We start from the raw sequence: 7,107 nt of genomic DNA, 5'->3' as shown, positions 1-7,107 counted from the left end.
ATACCAGGGTACAAACAACTGAGAGGTGACAGTTGTGCACAGCAGGGTTGTGGGTAGGGGTTTCCCTGGCTTCAATTGGAATTCTGAGGAAACATTAGGCATACCAAACAGGCACAACTTGTCTCTTCTTCCCAGAGAGGAGATTGAAGTGGAGACATAAGATCCATGGACCATGAGATCAGATGTAAAATATTAGTATATCTGACACATGAATACATACAGTGGTTGACCACACAAACATGTTATTCTCAATGTGCTGGAGACCTTGGATTTTCTTTGTACTTCTACCCTTTTATTCAGTTGAAGCAGTAGGACAAGAGTTAAGCATATGATTGCAAAGCAATTCATATCTCAAAAGCCATTTGGATATTTGCAAGCATAATGTATTCTTCAGTACATCAAAACCCTTAACTATGGAACATTTAAAATGAAAACAAAGAAACATCTTAATATTTTGGAGCTGTTTAGCTAGCATTATGATCAGCTATAACAGCTGATGATTAATTTACAGAGCCATCAACTTGCTTAATAACACCTGATCATGGGTGAGCCTAATGGTCAGCAATGGATGAAGAATATTTAAATTTACCATAGCACACAAATGACCACAAAAAATGGTTCTTGGGAGAAGACTTTATTAGTGATAAGAATAAAGGGGCAAAATGTGGGGAAACACATGTTTATGAATATAAATAAGTTGATTATCCATAGCCTTGAATTGTCAAATATTGTGGTTAGATACCCAGTATGCTGGACATTGAGTAGGAGAAGACAAAGGTGCACAAGAGAATCAAGATGGTTCTGTGGCTCTTTCTTTAACAAAGACTATGAAGGGATTCTGGGCACTGTGAATATACTCTGGCTGACTCTTGTGCCTATAGAGAATCCTCACCATGGAGACACTGGTCCAGATCATGAGACTCAAACACAGACCATCAACAAAACAAAAGAAAGGAAGATTTAGAAGAGTTACAATATTGCCAAAAGCTAATGTTGAACGACTCCCCAACTTGATTTCTTAGTAAGATCTTTGTTATTATGAGAACCAATTACTTGTATAGTGGCCCTGGTTTTTAGAAGCAGATGCACAAGCCAGCTTAGAGAGCAGAAGCTAACCATGTACTTGGAGATGGAATGTACAAGTTTCATCCACCTGGAGTGTCTGGAGCTGACTGTGATTGCTTAGAAGCAACTCAAGAGGCAGGTGCAATGCATGGAAACACCCCAGGACACTCGGTTACTGTAGAGATTAAGTTTACATAAGAGGTCATCCAGAACATACTGCAACCTCAGCTGTGCCATCATTATGTGAGGAGTCACTCTTGAGATAATAACCAAGGAATTGACTGAAGACAGATGTTTTAAAATCTGGTCTTTAGGTACCCATCTTTTGCCAGTGAATATAGACAATGTGACCAAGATTCAGGAAGACAAAGACTGAATGATCTATCTCATCTGCAGATCTTAGCTTTTAATATATATTTATGGAGTTGTGGCTATAGGGCTTAAAATTAGAGAGATAATCTCATGAAAGGAAAAGAAGTACTGGAGAAGCGAGAGTGGGCTATCGGAACACATGTGTAAATTCAGAGCTGAAAAGCAGCTTCTTCAGGTAGAACAGTGCAAGGGGGAGTGCAGAGAGGGAGAAGAGAATCATCAATAACTACAGTTTGGAAAACAAAACAACTAGTGAACATCGGTTAGAACATGATAGAGGCTTGCTCTGTTGTATTATCAATGGAGTGCTACAGATAACAGGTGGAAATGACACAAGCTTATGGCAATTGGTGGTAAATGTATCAGAGTCACAGTGATCAACTAGTCTCATTCTTGTGTGGTGGTGGTGGTGGTGGTGGTGGTGGTGGTGGTAATGGTGGTGGTGGTGGCGGTGGCAGCAGTGGAGGCGGTGGTGGTGGTGGTGGTGGTGATGGCAGTGGTGGTGATGGTGATGGTGGTTGTGGTGGCGGTGGCGGTGGTGGTGGTGGTGGTGGTAGTGGTGGTGGTAGTATGTGTGTGTATGTAGTCTGAGGACATAATAGTAATAGCAGCTCTTGATAGATTTTCTTTTGAGAGTGTCTAAACATTTTATTATGGCAATGATAACAGGGATGGAGAATTCAGAATATACTCCTGTATCCTCAAAAATGGGGGACACAATGTTCACTTGAACTTGCTATTGATGTTTCTCACACATGACAATTAAACACATACATCTGTGTGAGCCTAGGTAGGTAGGTACTGTAAAAAAAAAGTCAATTAAGGCCAAAAGGCCATATTATCTCGTTATACAATCCATCAAGATACAATATCATGGTCTAACATAACATGGGTTAGCATTTGTGCAAATGAGTAAAGTTGTAGATATGAATTCTCAGTCTTTCCAATTTCTCTAATGCTTTTTTGTAAATTATTTTCCAATAGATACTTCTAACTTTTCTGAATGAATTGACTGTAATAATGCCAAGAAAAGACTTAATCCTTCCTGTAATCTAGCTACTCAAACACACATACAAACAAACAAAAAATGAGATGAAAAACTGTCCCAAGAGACACAAAAACTTGTGAGCAAGGTCAACGGAGAGGATAAGAATGTCGAATGACAGGCTTAGACAAATAAAAAAGAATGAGAAATGCTTAAAAATTGAATCCAATAAAAATTCTTACTACTATTCCTTTAAAAACACAGTCTTTTATGTTCATATTTTGTTAATTTACAAAGGGTTTCTTATAAAAAGTTATAAAGAGTTAATTTATGAAAAGGTTTTCTTGCCATGAAAAGCTTCTTTCTGAAGTTTTGCCAGCAGACACACAATGTGAAGTTTATAAGTATGTTGGGGCCACCCAGCTAGAAAACTTTAGCCATATTCTACACAGTGTCATTAAATACTGAGTGTCTATATGAATGCAGAGCCTCCCCCATGAAGAGTAATTACAATGACCTGCTGGTGTGTGCTATTATGTCAGGCTCACTGTAATGTGAAGCAATGATATGAAATGTTAGCAAACAGATCTAACAATCAGTCAAAGAGATAAGAGTCAGTAAATGTACTCCAATGGTTAGAGTTCAGAGCTGTGTCAATGCTTTCACAACTTTGACTTTGAGAAAGCAGCAACAAAACATAAGGGAGAAAGAGGTGGATAACAGGCTGAAGGAACAAAGAAATAAAGTATGTGGTGTGTGTGTGTATGTGTGTGCGTGCATGCGTGTGTGTTAACCTATTAATAAGAAAAGAACAAACAATATTTTCCTGTGGCTTCTATTTTTTGATTAAAACAATCATTGAAGGAATGATTACCAAATTCATAATAATATTTTCTCTATTCAAGACACATAGAAAAGCAGGGAAGACCTTTTCATATGTAGACATATTCAAGTGTGGTTATTACAATTGGAAAATTAAAATTAAAGAGACATTGCACTTATAAAAATGATGTCAATTGATAGTCATAAAATGATTGTCTTCTCTCTCAAAACAAGGCATTTTGGTGCTGGAGAGATGGCTCAGAAGTTAAAAGCACTTACTAAGAGGATCTGTTTTCATTTTCCAGCACCCTTGTGGATACTCATAGCTGCCTGTAACTCCCATTCCAGGGGATCCAAAATCCTCTTATGGTGTCTTCAGGCTCTGGTAGATCTTTTATTGTTCAGAATTAACTATCCTGGGCTTTTGATGTTTCCATATGAGGCCGAGTATTGTCATTTCAAGATCTGTGAAGAACTGTGTTGGAATTTTGATGGAGATTGAACTGAATTTGTGAAATTTCTTCGGTAGGATAGCCAAATGTTAATGTTACTTATCTATGAGCGTGGGAGATCTTTCCATATTTTGACATCTTCTTTATTTTTTCTTTAATGATGTGAAGTGTCTATCATACAAGTCTCCTATCTACTTGGTTAGTTTAGAATTACTCTAAGATATTTTATATTATTTGAGGTTATTGTAAAACTTGCTGTTTGTTTCCTTGATTTTTTTCTCAGTCCATTTGTCATTTTTTTATAGGAGAGCTACAATTTTTTTTGAGTTAATTTTGTATGCAACTGCTTTGCTTAAAGTGCATATCAGCTCTAGAGGTTCCCTGGTGGACTTTTTAGGATCAATTATAAACTTTATCATATTATTTTCAAATAGAGATAACTTGACTTAAGTTTTCTAATTTGTATCCTCTTGGTCTCCTTCAAGTGGTCCTATTGCTCTAGCTAACACTTCAAGTGTATGGAGAGAATGGACAACCTTGCCTTGTTTCTTATTTTTGTAGAATTACTTTGAATTTGTGGAATCATGTGAACTCTCCACTTTAAGTTGATGTTGACTATGGGCTTGTTGTAAACTGTCTTTATTATGTTGAGATAATCTCTCCAGGATGTTTAAGCTTCTGGATTTTGTCAAAGGTTGTTCTACATCTAGTAAGGTAATAGTCTTTTTTCTTTCAGTTTGTTTATAAAGTGGATTACATTTATTCATTTTCATATATTGAATGATCCCTACATCTCTGAGATGAAGCCTACTTGATCATGGTGAATGATTTTTAAAAATTTTTTTCTTAGATTTGGTTTGACAGTATCTTATTGAATATTTTTGTATCTTTATTTGAAATTAAGTTGGTCTATAATTCCTTCTTTGTTGTCTCTATATGTGGTTTTGGCATCAGAATAACTGTGATTTCATAAAATTAATTAGACAATGTTCCTATTGTTTCTATTTTGTGGAATACTGGCTTTAACTGTCTGTACAAGTTTGTAAGCTTTCTGTATTCTTCTGCTTTGTTGATATTCAACCTCAATCTGTGGTCATCTGATAAGAGGGTGTTATTTCAATTTTCTTGTATCTGTTAAGATTTTCTTTCTATTTGATATGTGGTCAATTTCAAGAAAGTTCCATGAGGTGTACAGAAAAAGTTATATTTTGTGGGTGTGTGCATTTTGGTGAAATGTTCTTTAAATACCTGTTATGTTCATTTAGCTTATACTGTCTATTAGTTTCAATATTTCTCAGTTTAGTTTTTGTCTGGATGGCATGACCATTGATGAGAATGGGGTATTGAAGTGTCTCAAAATCAGTTTGTTATGGTTAATATATGATTTATGCTGTAGTAGTTTTGCTATTACAAATATGGGTGCACTTGTGTTTATGGCATTCATATCATGAATTGGAATGTAATCTTGCTAAATTTTTTCTTTATGAGTATGAAATATTCTTAATTATCTGTCTTGATTTGTTTTGTTTTGAAGTCTATTTTGTTAGATTATTTTTTTCTTGCTTCTTTAGCCAATCCTTTACTTTGAGGTGATGTCTAACCTTGCTGTTAAGGTATGTTTCTAGGATGAAGAATGATTTATCCTGTTTTTGCATCCATTCTGTTAATGTGTGTCTTTTTATTGGAGGACTTAATTTCATTGATATTAAAAACATTAAGGATTGTTGATATCACTTATGTTATTGTGGCTGGTGTGTATATAAGTGTGTGTGTACCTGCTTCCTTTCTTTCAATGTTTTGGTCTGATATTATTCATTTACTGTATTTTCATGGATGTAGTTAGCCTCCTTTGGTTATAATTTTCCTTCTAGTATCTTATATGGGACTATATTTGCAGATAAACATTGCCTAAATTTTGCTGTATCATGGAATGTCTTCTTTGCTCCATCTATTATGGTTGAAAGTTTTTCTGGGTATATTAGTCTAGGCTTGCCTCTGCAGTCTCGTAGAGGATGCAATACATTTGCCCAGCCTCTTCTAGCTTTTAGAATCTTCATTGATAAGTCAGGAGTAATTCTAATAGGTCTGTTTACATGTTACTTGGCCTTTTTCCCTTGTAGCATTTAATATTCTTTCCTTGTTTTGTATGTTTGATATTTTGATTAGTATGTGGCAAGTGGTCTTCCTTTTTTAGACCATTCTAGTGTTTTGTTAGTCTTCTTGTATGTTTATAGGCTTTTGTATCTTTATAGGACATTTCTTTCCTATGGTTTCATTGAACATACTTTCTTTGTCTGTGACCCAGGTTTCTTCTCTTTCCTCTATTCCTATTATTCTTAGCTGTGGTCTTTTCATAGCATTCCAGATTTTCTAGATTTTTTTTTTTTGGCCAGGAGACTTTTAGGTTTAAAAATTTTCTAAACTTATCTAGCTATTTTTTCCTATCATGTCTTCAAGGCCTGAGGTTCTCTTTTCCATCTGTTGCTTTGTGTTGATGAACCATGCCTCTGAGCTTCTTGTTGGAATTCCTAAATATTTCATTTCCTGAATTGCCTCAGTTTGAGATTTCTTTATTGATTCTATTTTCATTTTCCAGTCTTCAACACTTTTATTTATTTCCTTTCACTCTTCATTTTTCCTGAATTTCTTTAAGTGATTTATTAATTGTTTCTTTAAGGACTTCCAGAATATTCATAAAGGCTGTTTTAAGAATTTTTCTTCTGCTTCAGCTATCTTCAGGGGTTGCTGTGGTATGGTTTCTGAACTCTAGTGGGAATCTATTGTCCTGGTTGTTGTTGATTGTGTTTTTGTGCTAGTATCCAATTGTCTAAGTCTGCAGTTGGGAGGATTACTGTTTTAGATAGTGATATCTGGTTTTGTCTTTGTCAGGTGGGTGCTGTGTTCCTTGGTCTGTTTTCCTTTGTGTTTCTTATGAGAGTATGGTGTGTGTGATGAATAGTAGGAAGTTTTCTGTGGATCTGATAGATGTGGACACTGGGGATTCCAGGTAAAATATATTTCTGTGTATTGGAGCTGATACTTTGGAATTCAGATAGGCTAGTTGTCTGAAGAGATTTACAGGAGGGAAGAAAGTAGTCTGTTCCACCAGGATCTGATTATTTAGTTTCCTTGGAATAGGGGTAGAGAGTGAAGAAAGTTTGTCCCTGAAGGTCTACTAAACCATCTTCGATGAGGCTTGGGTTTTGGATGTGGAGGAATGGAAGAAGAGAGGAAGACTTGCAGTCAGACTACTTGCTTTTTGGCAGGAGTGGCCTATGGGTTAGCAGGAAGTGACTGGTAGAGGTAGGGGCTGGGATAAAGCAAAAAGTATGGCTAGGGAGGGGAAGATCTTTGGGATCTACAGGATATATGGGTATGGTCGGAGACAGGAAGGCTGCGGCAAGTGTTTTG

General features: G+C 36.1%; 1 pseudogene; it reads right to left on the bottom strand.

The window, feature by feature from the left end:
- Positions 1-551: 551 nt before the first annotated feature.
- LOC114635868 lies at positions 552-1,416 on the bottom strand (annotated as a pseudogene).
- Positions 1,417-7,107: the final 5,691 nt, after the last annotated feature.

Source organism: Grammomys surdaster, unplaced genomic scaffold (genome assembly GCF_004785775.1).
Source record: "Grammomys surdaster isolate TR1022 unplaced genomic scaffold, NIH_TR_1.0 119012, whole genome shotgun sequence".
NCBI lineage: Eukaryota > Metazoa > Chordata > Mammalia > Rodentia > Muridae > Grammomys > Grammomys surdaster.
The sequence above is the reverse complement of the archived record's forward strand: the minus strand, read 5'-3'. Positions and strand labels throughout refer to the sequence as shown.